This window comes from Crinia signifera, chromosome 1 (genome assembly GCF_055691185.1).
Source record: "Crinia signifera chromosome 1, ASM5569118v1, whole genome shotgun sequence".
In the NCBI taxonomy this organism is placed as follows: domain Eukaryota; kingdom Metazoa; phylum Chordata; class Amphibia; order Anura; family Myobatrachidae; genus Crinia; species Crinia signifera.
In genome coordinates this window covers 229,955,454-229,968,658 of record NC_139217.1, presented here as the reverse complement: position 1 = coordinate 229,968,658, position 13,205 = coordinate 229,955,454, and the positions used below count along the sequence as shown (strand labels likewise).

At 39.9% G+C, this 13,205-nt stretch overlaps 24 non-coding genes and 5 pseudogenes across 24 annotated transcripts; all 29 read left to right on the top strand.

Moving 5' to 3' along the window:
* Positions 1-55: 55 nt before the first annotated feature.
* LOC146037846 (5S ribosomal RNA) lies at positions 56-164 on the top strand (annotated as a pseudogene).
* Positions 165-509: 345 nt separating this feature from the next.
* Positions 510-628, top strand: LOC146035404 (5S ribosomal RNA; annotated as a pseudogene).
* Positions 629-973: 345 nt separating this feature from the next.
* Positions 974-1,092, top strand: LOC146033009 (5S ribosomal RNA). The gene has a single exon (XR_014458425.1). It is a non-coding gene; the product is annotated as a 5S ribosomal RNA (ribosomal RNA).
* Positions 1,093-1,437: 345 nt separating this feature from the next.
* On the top strand, positions 1,438-1,556 carry LOC146035683 (5S ribosomal RNA; annotated as a pseudogene).
* A 345-nt stretch (positions 1,557-1,901) lies between these two features.
* LOC146046004 (5S ribosomal RNA) lies at positions 1,902-2,020 on the top strand. The gene has a single exon (XR_014465716.1). It is a non-coding gene; the product is annotated as a 5S ribosomal RNA (ribosomal RNA).
* A 345-nt stretch (positions 2,021-2,365) lies between these two features.
* Positions 2,366-2,474, top strand: LOC146037835 (5S ribosomal RNA; annotated as a pseudogene).
* Positions 2,475-2,819: 345 nt separating this feature from the next.
* Positions 2,820-2,938, top strand: LOC146047222 (5S ribosomal RNA). The gene has a single exon (XR_014466009.1). It is a non-coding gene; the product is annotated as a 5S ribosomal RNA (ribosomal RNA).
* A 345-nt stretch (positions 2,939-3,283) lies between these two features.
* Positions 3,284-3,402, top strand: LOC146046275 (5S ribosomal RNA). The gene has a single exon (XR_014465829.1). It is a non-coding gene; the product is annotated as a 5S ribosomal RNA (ribosomal RNA).
* Positions 3,403-3,747: 345 nt separating this feature from the next.
* Positions 3,748-3,856, top strand: LOC146037857 (5S ribosomal RNA; annotated as a pseudogene).
* A 345-nt stretch (positions 3,857-4,201) lies between these two features.
* Positions 4,202-4,320, top strand: LOC146032987 (5S ribosomal RNA). Its single transcript, XR_014458403.1, has one exon. It is a non-coding gene; the product is annotated as a 5S ribosomal RNA (ribosomal RNA).
* A 345-nt stretch (positions 4,321-4,665) lies between these two features.
* On the top strand, positions 4,666-4,784 carry LOC146037220 (5S ribosomal RNA). The gene has a single exon (XR_014460995.1). It is a non-coding gene; the product is annotated as a 5S ribosomal RNA (ribosomal RNA).
* Positions 4,785-5,129: 345 nt separating this feature from the next.
* LOC146047200 (5S ribosomal RNA) lies at positions 5,130-5,248 on the top strand. The gene has a single exon (XR_014466007.1). It is a non-coding gene; the product is annotated as a 5S ribosomal RNA (ribosomal RNA).
* Positions 5,249-5,593: 345 nt separating this feature from the next.
* On the top strand, positions 5,594-5,712 carry LOC146046269 (5S ribosomal RNA). The gene has a single exon (XR_014465828.1). It is a non-coding gene; the product is annotated as a 5S ribosomal RNA (ribosomal RNA).
* Positions 5,713-6,057: 345 nt separating this feature from the next.
* On the top strand, positions 6,058-6,176 carry LOC146046683 (5S ribosomal RNA). Its single transcript, XR_014465960.1, has one exon. It is a non-coding gene; the product is annotated as a 5S ribosomal RNA (ribosomal RNA).
* Positions 6,177-6,521: 345 nt separating this feature from the next.
* Positions 6,522-6,640, top strand: LOC146032976 (5S ribosomal RNA). The gene has a single exon (XR_014458392.1). It is a non-coding gene; the product is annotated as a 5S ribosomal RNA (ribosomal RNA).
* Positions 6,641-6,985: 345 nt separating this feature from the next.
* On the top strand, positions 6,986-7,104 carry LOC146046369 (5S ribosomal RNA). Its single transcript, XR_014465865.1, has one exon. It is a non-coding gene; the product is annotated as a 5S ribosomal RNA (ribosomal RNA).
* Positions 7,105-7,449: 345 nt separating this feature from the next.
* LOC146046672 (5S ribosomal RNA) lies at positions 7,450-7,568 on the top strand. Its single transcript, XR_014465959.1, has one exon. It is a non-coding gene; the product is annotated as a 5S ribosomal RNA (ribosomal RNA).
* Positions 7,569-7,913: 345 nt separating this feature from the next.
* LOC146037165 (5S ribosomal RNA) lies at positions 7,914-8,032 on the top strand. The gene has a single exon (XR_014460990.1). It is a non-coding gene; the product is annotated as a 5S ribosomal RNA (ribosomal RNA).
* Positions 8,033-8,378: 346 nt separating this feature from the next.
* On the top strand, positions 8,379-8,497 carry LOC146042402 (5S ribosomal RNA). The gene has a single exon (XR_014463866.1). It is a non-coding gene; the product is annotated as a 5S ribosomal RNA (ribosomal RNA).
* Positions 8,498-8,842: 345 nt separating this feature from the next.
* LOC146046364 (5S ribosomal RNA) lies at positions 8,843-8,961 on the top strand. The gene has a single exon (XR_014465864.1). It is a non-coding gene; the product is annotated as a 5S ribosomal RNA (ribosomal RNA).
* Positions 8,962-9,306: 345 nt separating this feature from the next.
* On the top strand, positions 9,307-9,425 carry LOC146046661 (5S ribosomal RNA). Its single transcript, XR_014465958.1, has one exon. It is a non-coding gene; the product is annotated as a 5S ribosomal RNA (ribosomal RNA).
* Positions 9,426-9,770: 345 nt separating this feature from the next.
* On the top strand, positions 9,771-9,889 carry LOC146046650 (5S ribosomal RNA). The gene has a single exon (XR_014465957.1). It is a non-coding gene; the product is annotated as a 5S ribosomal RNA (ribosomal RNA).
* A 345-nt stretch (positions 9,890-10,234) lies between these two features.
* Positions 10,235-10,353, top strand: LOC146037112 (5S ribosomal RNA). The gene has a single exon (XR_014460986.1). It is a non-coding gene; the product is annotated as a 5S ribosomal RNA (ribosomal RNA).
* Positions 10,354-10,699: 346 nt separating this feature from the next.
* LOC146042340 (5S ribosomal RNA) lies at positions 10,700-10,818 on the top strand. Its single transcript, XR_014463841.1, has one exon. It is a non-coding gene; the product is annotated as a 5S ribosomal RNA (ribosomal RNA).
* A 345-nt stretch (positions 10,819-11,163) lies between these two features.
* On the top strand, positions 11,164-11,282 carry LOC146037062 (5S ribosomal RNA). Its single transcript, XR_014460982.1, has one exon. It is a non-coding gene; the product is annotated as a 5S ribosomal RNA (ribosomal RNA).
* Positions 11,283-11,627: 345 nt separating this feature from the next.
* LOC146047189 (5S ribosomal RNA) lies at positions 11,628-11,746 on the top strand. The gene has a single exon (XR_014466006.1). It is a non-coding gene; the product is annotated as a 5S ribosomal RNA (ribosomal RNA).
* Positions 11,747-12,091: 345 nt separating this feature from the next.
* Positions 12,092-12,210, top strand: LOC146046263 (5S ribosomal RNA). The gene has a single exon (XR_014465825.1). It is a non-coding gene; the product is annotated as a 5S ribosomal RNA (ribosomal RNA).
* A 345-nt stretch (positions 12,211-12,555) lies between these two features.
* LOC146046639 (5S ribosomal RNA) lies at positions 12,556-12,674 on the top strand. The gene has a single exon (XR_014465956.1). It is a non-coding gene; the product is annotated as a 5S ribosomal RNA (ribosomal RNA).
* Positions 12,675-13,019: 345 nt separating this feature from the next.
* LOC146032965 (5S ribosomal RNA) lies at positions 13,020-13,138 on the top strand. The gene has a single exon (XR_014458381.1). It is a non-coding gene; the product is annotated as a 5S ribosomal RNA (ribosomal RNA).
* Positions 13,139-13,205: the final 67 nt, after the last annotated feature.

Genomic DNA, 13,205 nt, shown 5'->3' with positions numbered 1-13,205 from the left:
TTATTAGCTTACCTGGTGATAGATGTAGAAGAGGGCAAAAAAGTGCATGTATCTCACCTACAGCCATACCACATTGGATAGGCCTGATCTTGGAAGCTAAGCAGTGTTGGGCCTGGTTAGTACTTGGGTGGGAGACCACATGGGAACACCAGGTGCTGTAGGTTTTTTCACATTACTGGCAAATTGTTTTTATTCTCTAGCTATTTAAATTAGAAACTTTTTCTTTTTATTGCCAGTACAGACATTTGGAAGAGGTCAAACAGACACAATAGCCATCACCTAAAGACTTACCACACTGTTTAGGCCCAATTCCAACTGCTTTTGGCAGCTAAACAGTGTTGAGCCTCTTTAGTAGTTTAATTTAAGACCCCCTGCTAATATCATGTCCTGTAGGTCTTTTTACATTACCAACACATGATTTTTTTCAGTAAGCCAATACAGTTAGGAAACTTTTGTATTAGCTTACCTGGTGATAGATGTAGAAGAGGGCAAAAAAGTGCCTGTATCTCACCTACAGCCATACCACATTGGATAGGCCCAATCTTGTCTGATCTTGGAAGCTAAGCAGTGTTGGGCCTGGTTAGTACTTGGGTGGGAGACCACATGGGAACACGAGGTGCTGTAGGTTTTTTCAAATTACTGGCAAATTGTTTTTATTCTCTAGCTATTTAAATTGGAAACTTTTTCTTTTTATTGCCAGTACAGACATTTGGAAGAGGTCAAACAGACACAATAGCCATCACCTAAAGACTTACCACACTGTTTAGGCCCAATTCCAACTGCTTTTGGCAGCTAAACAGTGTTGAGCCTTTTTAGTAGTTTAATTTAAGACCCCCTGCTAATATCATGTCCTGTAGGTCTTTTTACATTACCAACACATGATTTTTTTCAGTAAGCCAATACAGTTAGGAAACTTTTGTATTAGCTTACCTGGTGATAGAAGTAAAAGAGGGCAAAAAAGTGCCTGTATCTCACCTACAGCCATACCACATTGGATAGGCCCAATCTCGTCTGATCTTGGAAGCTAAGCAGTGTTTGGCCTGGTTAGTACTTGGGTGGGAGACCACATGGGAACACCAGGTGCTGTAGGTTTTTTCACATTACTGGCAAATTGTTTTTATTCTCTAGCTATTTAAATTGGAAACTTTTTCTTTTTATTGCCAGCACAGACATTTGGAAGAGGTCAAACAGACACAATAGCCATCACCTAAAGACTTACCACACTGTTTAGGCCCAATTCCAACTGCTTTTGGCAGCTAAACAGTGTTGAGCCTCTTTTGTAGTTTAATTTAAGACCCCCTGCTAATATCATGTCCTGTAGGTCTTTTTACATTACCAACACATGATTTTTTTCAGTAAGCCAATACAGTTAGGAAACTTTTGTATTAGCTTACCTGGTGATAGAAGTAGAAGAGGGCAAAAAAGTGCATGTATCTCACCTACAGCCATACCACATTGGATAGGCCCAATCTCGTCTGATCTTTGAAGCTATGCAGTGTTGGGCCTGGTTAGTACTTGGGTGGGAGACCACATGGGAACACCAGGTGCTGTAGGTTTTTTCACATTACTGGCAAATTGTTTTTATTCTCTAGCTATTTAAATTGGAAACTTTTTCTTTTTATTGCCAGTACAGACATTTGGAAGAAGTCAAACAGACACAATAGCCATCACCTAAAGACTTACCACACTGTTTAGGCCCAATTCCAACTGCTTTTGACAGCTTAACAGTGTTGAGCCTCTTTAGTAGTTTCATTTAAGACCCCCTGCTAATATCATGTCCTGTAGGTCTTTTTACATTACCAACACATGATTTTTTTCAGTAAGCCAATACAGTTAGGAAACTTTTTTATTAGCTTACATGGTGATAGATGTAGAAGAGGGCAAAAAAGTGCCTTTATCTCACCTACAGCCATACCACATTGGATAGGCCCAATCTCGTCAGATCTTGGAAGCTAAGCAGTGTTGGGCCTGGTTAGTACTTGGGTGGGAGACCACATGGGAACACCAGGTGCTATAGGTTTTTTCACATTACTGGCAAATTGTTTTTATTCTCTAGCTATTTAAATTGGAAACTTTTTCTTTTTATTGCCAGCACAGACATTTGGAAGAGGTCAAACAGACACAATAGCCATCACCTAAAGACTTACCACACTGTTTAGGCCCAATTCCAACTGCTTTTGGCAGCTAAACAGTGTTGAGCCTCTTTAGTAGTTTAATTTAAAACCCCCTGCTAATATCATGTCCTGTAGGTCTTTTTACATTACCAACACATGATTTTTTTCAGTAAGCCAATACAGTTAGGAAACTTTTTTATTAGCTTACCTGGTGATAGATGTAGAAGAGGGCAACAAAGTGCATGTATCTCACCTACAGCCATACCACATTGGATAGGCCTGATCTTGGAAGCTAAGCAGTGTTGGGCCTGGTTAGTACTTGGGTGGGAGACCACATGGGAACACCAGGTGCTGTAGGTTTTTTCACATTACTGGCAAATTGTTTTTATTCTCTAGCTATTTAAATTGGAAACTTTTTCTTTTTATTGCCAGCACAGACATTTGGAAGAGGTCAAACAGACACAATAGCCATCACCTAAAGACTTACCACACTGTTTAGGCCCAATTCCAACTGCTTTTGGCAGCTAAACAGTGTTGAGCCTCTTTAGTAGTTTAATTTAAGACCCCCTGCTAATATCATGTCCTGTAGGTCTTTTTACATTACCAACACATGATTTTTTTCAGTAAGCCAATACAGTTAGGAAACTTTTGTATTAGCTTACCTGGTGATAGAAGTAGAAGAGGGCAAAAAAGTGCCTGTATCTCACCTACAGCCATACCACATTGGATAGGCCCAATCTCGTCTGATCTTTGAAGCTAAGCAGTGTTGGGCCTGGTTAGTACTTGGGTGGGAGACCACATGGGAACACCAGGTGCTGTAGGTTTTTTCACATTACTGGCAAATTGTTTTTATTCTCTAGCTATTTAAATTGGAAACTTTTTCTTTTTATTGCCAGTACAGACATTTGGAAGAAGTCAAACAGACACATTAGCCATCACCTAAAGACTTACCACACTGTTTAGGCCCAATTCCAACTGCTTTTGGCAGCTAAACAGTGTTGAGCCTCTTTAGTAGTTTAATTTAAGACCCCCTGCTAATATCATGTCCTGTAGGTCTTTTTACATTACCAACACATGATTTTTTTCAGTAAGCCAATACAGTTAGGAAACTTTTTTATTAGCTTACCTGGTGATAGATGTAGAAGAGGGCAAAAAAGTGCCTGTATCTCACCTACAGCCATACCACATTGGATAGGCCCAATCTCATCCGATCTTGGAAGCTAAGCAGTGTTGGACCTGTCTAGTACTTGGGTGGGAGACCGCATGGGAACACCAGGTGCTGTAGGTTTTTTCACATTACTGGCAAATTGTTTTTATTCTCTAGCTATTTAAATTGGAAACTTTTTCTTTTTATTGCCAGCACAGACATTTGAAAGAGGTCAAACAGACACAATAGCCATCACCTAAAGACTTACCACACTGTTTAGGCCCAATTCCAACTGCTTTTGGCAGCTAAACAGTGTTGAGCCTTTTTAGTAGTTTAATTTAAGACCCCCTGCTAATATCATGTCCTGTAGGTCTTTTTACATTACCAACACATGATTTTTTTCAGTAAGCCAATACAGTTAGGAAACTTTTTTATTAGCTTACCTGGTGATAGATGTAGAAGAGGGCAAAAAAGTGCCTGTATCTCACCTACAGCCATACCACATTGGATAGTCCTGATCTTGGAAGCTAAGCAGTGTTGGGCCTGGTTAGTACTTGGGTGGGAGACCACATGGGAACACCAGGTGCTGTAGGTTTTTTCACATTACTGGCAAATTGTTTTTATTCTCTAGCTATTTAAATTGGAAACTTTTTCTTTTTATTGCCAGCACAGACATTTGGAAGAGGTCAAACAGACACAATAGCCATCACCTAAAGACTTACCACACTGTTTAGGCCCAATTCCAACTGCTTTTGGCAGCTAAACAGTGTTGAGCCTCTTTAGTAGTTTAATTTAAGACCCCCTGCTAATATCATGTCCTGTAGGTCTTTTTACATTACCAACACATGATTTTTTTCAGTAAGCCAATACAGTTAGGAAACTTTTGTATTAGCTTACCTGGTGATAGAAGTAAAAGAGGGCAAAAAAGTGCCTGTATCTCACCTACAGCCATACCACATTGGATAGGCCCAATCTCGTCTGATCTTGGAAGCTAAGCAGTGTTTGGCCTGGTTAGTACTTGGGTGGGAGACCACATGGGAACACCAGGTGCTGTAGGTTTTTTCACATTACTGGCAAATTGTTTTTATTCTCTAGCTATTTAAATTGGAAACTTTTTCTTTTTATTGCCAGCACAGACATTTGGAAGAGGTCAAACAGACACAATAGCCATCACCTAAAGACTTACCACACTGTTTAGGCCCAATTCCAACTGCTTTTGGCAGCTAAACAGTGTTGAGCCTCTTTTGTAGTTTTATTTAAGACCCCCTGCTAATATCATGTCCTGTAGGTCTTTTTACATTACCAACACATGATTTTTTTCAGTAAGCCAATACAGTTAGGAAACTTTTGTATTAGCTTACCTGGTGATAGATGTAGAAGAGGGCAAAAAAGTGCCTGTATCTCACCTACAGCCATACCACATTGGATAGGCCCAATCTCGTCTGATCTTGGAAGCTAAGCAGTGTTGGGCCTGGTTAGTACTTGGGTGGGAGACCACATGGGAACACCAGGTGCTGTAGGTTCTTTCACATTACTGGCAAATTGTTTTTATTCTCTAGCTATTTAAATTGGAAACTTTTTCTTTCTATTGCCAGCACAGACATTTGTAAGAGGTCAAACAGACACAATAGCCATCACCTAAAGACTTACCACACTGTTTAGGCCCAATTCCAACTGCTTTTGGCAGCTAAACAGTGTTGAGCCTCTTTTGTAGTTTAATTTAAGACCCCCTGCTAATATCATGTCCTGTAGGTCTTTTTACATTACCAACACATGATTTTTTTCAGTAAGCCAATACAGTTAGGAAACTTTTGTATTAGCTTACCTGGTGATAGAAGTAGAAGAGGGCAAAAAAGTGCCTGTATCTCACCTACAGCCATACCACATTGGATAGGCCCAATCTCGTCTGATCTTTGAAGCTAAGCAGTGTTGGGCCTGGTTAGTACTTGGGTGGGAGACCACATGGGAACACCAGGTGCTGTAGGTTTTTTCACATTACTGGCAAATTGTTTTTATTCTCTAGCTATTTAAATTGGAAACTTTTTCTTTTTATTGCCAGTACAGACATTTGGAAGAAGTCAAACAGACACAATAGCCATCACCTAAAGACTTACCACACTGTTTAGGCCCAATTCCAACTGCTTTTGGCAGCTAAACAGTGTTGAGCCTCTTTAGTAGTTTAATTTAAGACCCCCTGCTAATATCATGTCCTGTAGGTCTTTTTACATTACCAACACATGATTTTTTTCAGTAAGCCAATACAGTTAGGAAACTTTTTTATTAGCTTACCTGGTGATAGATGTAGAAGAGGGCAAAAAAGTGCCTGTATCTCACCTACAGCCATACCACATTGGATAGGCCCAATCTCATCCGATCTTGGAAGCTAAGCAGTGTTGGACCTGTCTAGTACTTGGGTGGGAGACCGCATGGGAACACCAGGTGCTGTAGGTTTTTTCACATTACTGGCAAATTGTTTTTATTCTCTAGCTATTTAAATTGGAAACTTTTTCTTTTTATTGCCAGCACAGACATTTGAAAGAGGTCAAACAGACACAATAGCCATCACCTAAAGACTTACCACACTGTTTAGGCCCAATTCCAACTGCTTTTGGCAGCTAAACAGTGTTGAGCCTTTTTAGTAGTTTAATTTAAGACCCCCTGCTAATATCATGTCCTGTAGGTCTTTTTACATTACCAACACATGATTTTTTTCAGTAAGCCAATACAGTTAGGAAACTTTTTTATTAGCTTACCTGGTGATAGATGTAGAAGAGGGCAAAAAAGTGCCTGTATCTCACCTACAGCCATACCACATTGGATAGTCCCAATCTTGTCTGATCTTGGAAGCTAAGCAGTGTTGGGCCTGGTTAGTACTTGGGTGGGAGACCACATGGGAACACCAGGTGCTGTAGGTTTTTTCACATTACTGGCAAATTGTTTTTATTCTCTAGCTATTTAAATTGGAAACTTTTTCTTTTTATTGCCAGCACAGACATTTGGAAGAGGTCAAACAGACACAATAGCCATCACCTAAAGACTTACCACACTGTTTAGGCCCAATTCCAACTGCTTTTGGCAGCTAAACAGTGTTGAGCCTCTTTAGTAGTTTAATTTAAGACCCCCTGCTAATATCATGTCCTGTAGGTCTTTTTACATTACCAACACATGATTTTTTTCAGTAAGCCAATACAGTTAGGAAACTTTTGTATTAGCTTACCTGGTGATAGAAGTAAAAGAGGGCAAAAAAGTGCCAGTATCTCACCTACAGCCATACCACATTGGATAGGCCCAATCTCGTCTGATCTTGGAAGCTAAGCAGTGTTTGGCCTGGTTAGTACTTGGGTGGGAGACCACATGGGAACACCAGGTGCTGTAGGTTTTTTCACATTACTGGCAAATTGTTTTTATTCTCTAGCGATTTAAATTGGAAACTTTTTCTTTTTATTGCCAGCACAGACATTTGGAAGAGGTCAAACATACACAATAGCCATCACCTAAAGACTTACCACACTGTTTAGGCCCAATTCCAACTACTTTTGGCAGCTAAACAGTGTTGAGCCTCTTTTGTAGTTTTATTTAAGACCCCCTGCTAATATCATGTCCTGTAGGTCTTTTTACATTACCAACACATGATTTTTTTCAGTAAGCCAATACAGTTAGGAAACTTTTGTATTAGCTTACCTGGTGATAGATTTAGAAGAGGGCAAAAAAGTGCCTGTATCTCACCTACAGCCATACCACATTGGATAGGCCCAATCTTGTCTGATCTTGGAAGCTAAGCAGTGTTGGGCCTGGTTAGTACTTGGGTGGGAGACCACATGGGAACACCAGGTGCTGTAGGTTTTTTCAAATTACTGGCAAATTGTTTTTATTCTCTAGCTATTTAAATTGGAAACTTTTTCTTTTTATTGCCAGTACAGACATTTGGAAGAGGTCAAACAGACACAATAGCCATCACCTAAAGACTTACCACACTGTTTAGGCCCAATTCCAACTGCTTTTGGCAGCTTAACAGTGTTGAGCCTTTTTAGTAGTTTAATTTAAGACCCCCTGCTAATATCATGTCCTGTAGGTCTTTTTACATTACCAACACATGATTTTTTTCAGTAAGCCAATACAGTTAGGAAACTTTTTTATTAGCTTACCTGGTGATAGATGTAGAAGAGGGCAAAAAAGTGCCTGCATCTCACCTACAGCCATACCACATTGGATAGTCCCAATCTTGTCTGATCTTGGAAGCTAAGCAGTGTTGGGCCTGGTTAGTACTTGGGTGGGAGACCACATGGGAACACCAGGTGCTGTAGGTTTTTTCACATTACTGGCAAATTGTTTTTATTCTCTAGCTATTTAAATTGGAAACTTTTTCTTTTTATTGCCAGCACAGACATTTGGAAGAGGTCAAACAGACACAATAGCCATCACCTAAAGACTTACCACACTGTTTAGGCCCAATTCCAACTGCTTTTGGCAGCTAAACAGTGTTGAGCCTCTTTAGTAGTTTAATTTAAGACCCCCTGCTAATATCATGTTCTGTAGGTCTTTTTACATTACCAACACATGATTTTTTTCAGTAAGCCAATACAGTTAGGAAACTTTTGTATTAGCTTACCTGGTGATAGATGTAGAAGAGGGCAAAAAAGTGCATGTATCTCACCTACAGCCATACCACATTGGATAGGCCCAATCTCGTCTGATCTTGGAAGCTAAGCAGTGTTGGGCCTGGTTAGTACTTGGGTGGGAGACCACATGGGAACACCAGGTGCTGTAGGTTTTTTTCACATTACTGGCAAATTGTTTTTATTCTCTAGCTATTTAAATTGGAAACTTTTTCTTTTTATTGCCAGTACAGACATTTGGAAGAGGTCAAACAGACACAATAGCCATCACCTAAAGACTTACCACACTGTTTAGGCCCAATTCCAACTGCTTTTGGCAGCTAAACAGTGTTGAGCCTCTTTAGTAGTTTAATTTAAGACCCCCTGCTAATATCATGTCCTGTAGGTCTTTTTACATTACCAACACATGATTTTTTTCAGTAAGCCAATACAGTTAGGAAACTTTTTTATTAGCTTACCTGGTGATAGATGTAGAAGAGGGCAAAAAAGTGCCTGTATCTCACCTACAGCCATTCCACATTGGATAGGCCCAATCTCGTCTGATCTTGGAAGCTAAGCAGTGTTGGGCCTGGTTAGTACTTGGGTGGGAGACCACATGGGAACACCAGGTGCTGTAGGTTTTTTCACATTACTGGCAAATTGTTTTTATTCTCTAGCTATTTAAATTGGAAACTTTTTCTTTTTATTGCCAGTACAGACATTTGGAAGAGGTCAAACAGACACAATAGCCATCACCTAAAGACTTACCACACTGTTTAGGCCCAATTCCAACTGCTTTTGGCAGCTAAACAGTGTTGAGCCTCTTTAGTAGTTTAATTTAAGACCCCCTGCTAATATCATCTCCTGTAGGTCTTTTTACATTACCAACACGTGATTTTTTTCAATAAGCCAATACAGTTAGGAAACTTTTTTATTAGCTTACCTGGTGATAGATTTAGAAGAGGGCAAAAAAGTGCCTGTATCTCACCTACAGCCATACCACATTGGATAGGCCCAATCTTGTCTGATCTTGGAAGCTAAGCAGTGTTGGGCCTGGTTAGTACTTGGGTGGGAGACCACATGGGAACACCAGGTGCTGTAGGTTTTTTCAAATTACTGGCAAATTGTTTTTATTCTCTAGCTATTTAAATTGGAAACTTTTTCTTTTTATTGCCAGTACAGACATTTGGAAGAGGTCAAACAGACACAATAGCCATCACCTAAAGACTTACCACACTGTTTAGGCCCAATTCCAACTGCTTTTGGCAGCTTAACAGTGTTGAGCCTTTTTAGTAGTTTAATTTAAGACCCCCTGCTAATATCATGTCCTGTAGGTCTTTTTACATTACCAACACATGATTTTTTTCAGTAAGCCAATACAGTTAGGAAACTTTTTTATTAGCTTACCTGGTGATAGATGTAGAAGAGGGCAAAAAAGTGCCCGCATCTCACCTACAGCCATACCACATTGGATAGTCCCAATCTTGTCTGATCTTGGAAGCTAAGCAGTGTTGGGCCTGGTTAGTACTTGGGTGGGAGACCACATGGGAACACCAGGTGCTGTAGGTTTTTTCACATTACTGGCAAATTGTTTTTATTCTCTAGCTATTTAAATTGGAAACTTTTTCTTTTTATTGCCAGCACAGACATTTGGAAGAGGTCAAACAGACACAATAGCCATCACCTAAAGACTTACCACACTGTTTAGGCCCAATTCCAACTGCTTTTGGCAGCTTAACAGTGTTGAGCCTTTTTAGTAGTTTAATTTAAGACCCCCTGCTAATATCATGTCCTGTAGGTCTTTTTACATTACCAACACATGATTTTTTTCAGTAAGCCAATACAGTTAGGAAACTTTTTTATTAGCTTACCTGGTGATAGATGTAGAAGAGGGCAAAAAAGTGCCTGCATCTCACCTACAGCCATACCACATTGGATAGTCCCAATCTTGTCTGATCTTGGAAGCTAAGCAGTGTTGGGCCTGGTTAGTACTTGGGTGGGAGACCACATGGGAACACCAGGTGCTGTAGGTTTTTTCACATTACTGGCAAATTGTTTTTATTCTCTAGCTATTTAAATTGGAAACTTTTTCTTTTTATTGCCAGCACAGACATTTGGAAGAGGTCAAACAGACACAATAGCCATCACCTAAAGACTTACCACACTGTTTAGGCCCAATTCCAACTGCTTTTGGCAGCTAAACAGTGTTGAGCCTCTTTAGTAGTTTAATTTAAGACCCCCTGCTAATATCATGTTCTGTAGGTCTTTTTACATTACCAACACATGATTTTTTTCAGTAAGCCAATACAGTTAGGAAACTTTTGTATTAGCTTACCTGGTGATAGATGTAGAAGAGGGCAAAAAAGTGCATGTATCTCACCTACAGCCATACCACATTGGATAGGCCCAATCTCGTCTGATCTTGGAAGCTAAGCAGTGTTGGGCCTGGTTAGTACTTGGGTGGGAGACCACATGGGAACACCAGGTGCTGTAGGTTTTTTTCACATTACTGGCAAATTGTTTTTATTCTCTAGCTATTTAAATTGGAAACTTTTTCTTTTTATTGCCAGTACAGACATTTGGAAGAGGTCAAACAGACACAATAGCCATCACCTAAAGACTTACCACACTGTTTAGGCCCAATTCCAACTGCTTTTGGCAGCTAAACAGTGTTGAGCCTCTTTAGTAGTTTAATTTAAGACCCCCTGCTAATATCATGTCCTGTAGGTCTTTTTACATTACCAACACATGATTTTTTTCAGTAAGCCAATACAGTTAGGAAACTTTTTTATTAGCTTACCTGGTGATAGATGTAGAAGAGGGCAAAAAAGTGCCTGTATCTCACCTACAGCCATTCCACATTGGATAGGCCCAATCTCGTCTGATCTTGGAAGCTAAGCAGTGTTGGGCCTGGTTAGTACTTGGGTGGGAGACCACATGGGAACACCAGGTGCTGTAGGTTTTTTCACATTACTGGCAAATTGTTTTTATTCTCTAGCTATTTAAATTGGAAACTTTTTCTTTTTATTGCCAGTACAGACATTTGGAAGAGGTCAAACAGACACAATAGCCATCACCTAAAGACTTACCACACTGTTTAGGCCCAATTCCAACTGCTTTTGGCAGCTAAACAGTGTTGAGCCTCTTTAGTAGTTTAATTTAAGACCCCCTGCTAATATCATGTCCTGTAGGTCTTTTTACATTACCAACACATGATTTTTTTCAGTAAGCCAATACAGTTAGGAAACTTTTGTATTAGCTTACCTGGTGATAGATGTAGAAGAGGGCAAAAAAGTGCCTGTATCTCACCTACAGCCATACCACATTGGATAGGCCCAATCTCGTCTGATCTTGGAAGCTAAGCAGTGTTGGGCCTGGTTAGTACTTGGGTGGGAGACCACATGGGAACACCAGGTGCTGTAGGTTCTTTCACATTACTGGCAAATTGTTTTTATTCTCTAGCTATTTAAATTGGAAACTTTTTCTTTCTATTGCCAGCACAGACATTTGTAAGAGGTCAAACAGACACAATAGCCATCACCTAAAGACTTACCACACTGTTTAGGCCCAATTCCAACTGCTTTTGGCAGCTAAACAGTGTTGAGCCTCTTTTGTAGTTTAATTTAAGACCCCCTGCTAATATCATGTCCTGTAGGTCTTTTTACATTACCAACACATGATTTTTTTCAGTAAGCCAATACAGTTAGGAAACTTTTGTATTAGCTTACCTGGTGATAGAAGTAGAAGAGGGCAAAAAAGTGCCTGTATCTCACCTACAGCCATACCACATTGGATAGGCCCAATCTCGTCTGATCTTTGAAGCTAAGCAGTGTTGGGCCTGGTTAGTACTTGGGTGGGAGACCACATGGGAACACCAGGTGCTGTAGGTTTTTTCACATTACTGGCAAATTGTTTTTATTCTCTAGCTATTTAAATTGGAAACTTTTTCTTTTTATTGCCAGTACAGACATTTGGAAGAAGTCAAACAGACACAATAGCCATCACCTAAAGACTTACCACACTGTTTAGGCCCAATTCCAACTGCTTTTGGCAGCTAAACAGTGTTGAGCCTCTTTAGTAGTTTAATTTAAGACCCCCTGCTAATATCATGTCCTGTAGGTCTTTTTACATTACCAACACATGATTTTTTTCAGTAAGCCAATACAGTTAGGAAACTTTTTTATTAGCTTACCTGGTGATAGATGTAGAAGAGGGCAAAAAAGTGCCTGTATCTCACCTACAGCCATACCACATTGGATAGGCCCAATCTCATCCGATCTTGGAAGCTAAGCAGTGTTGGACCTGTCTAGTACTTGGGTGGGAGACCGCATGGGAACACCAGGTGCTGTAGGTTTTTTCACATTACTGGCAAATTGTTTTTATTCTCTAGCTATTTAAATTGGAAACTTTTTCTTTTTATTGCCAGCACAGACATTTGAAAGAGGTCAAACAGACACAATAGCCATCACCTAAAGACTTACCACACTGTTTAGGCCCAATTCCAACTGCTTTTGGCAGCTAAACAGTGTTGAGCCTTTTTAGTAGTTTAATTTAAGACCCCCTGCTAATATCATGTCCTGTAGGTCTTTTTACATTACCAACACATGATTTTTTTCAGTAAGCCAATACAGTTAGGAAACTTTTTTATTAGCTTACCTGGTGATAGATGTAGAAGAGGGCAAAAAAGTGCCTGTATCTCACCTACAGCCATACCACATTGGATAGTCCCAATCTTGTCTGATCTTGGAAGCTAAGCAGTGTTGGGCCTGGTTAGTACTTGGGTGGGAGACCACATGGGAACACCAGGTGCTGTAGGTTTTTTCACATTACTGGCAAATTGTTTTTATTCTCTAGCTATTTAAATTGGAAACTTTTTCTTTTTATTGCCAGCACAGACATTTGGAAGAGGTCAAACAGACACAATAGCCATCACCTAAAGACTTACCACACTGTTTAGGCCCAATTCCAACTGCTTTTGGCAGCTAAACAGTGTTGAGCCTCTTTAGTAGTTTAATTTAAGACCCCCTGCTAATATCATGTCCTGTAGGTCTTTTTACATTACCAACACATGATTTTTTTCAGTAAGCCAATACAGTTAGGAAACTTTTGTATTAGCTTACCTGGTGATAGAAGTAAAAGAGGGCAAAAAAGTGCCAGTATCTCACCTACAGCCATACCACATTGGATAGGCCCAATCTCGTCTGATCTTGGAAGCTAAGCAGTGTTTGGCCTGGTTAGTACTTGGGTGGGAGACCACATGGGAACACCAGGTGCTGTAGGTTTTTTCACATTACTGGCAAATTGTTTTTATTCTCTAGCGATTTAAATTGGAAACTTTTTCTTTTTATT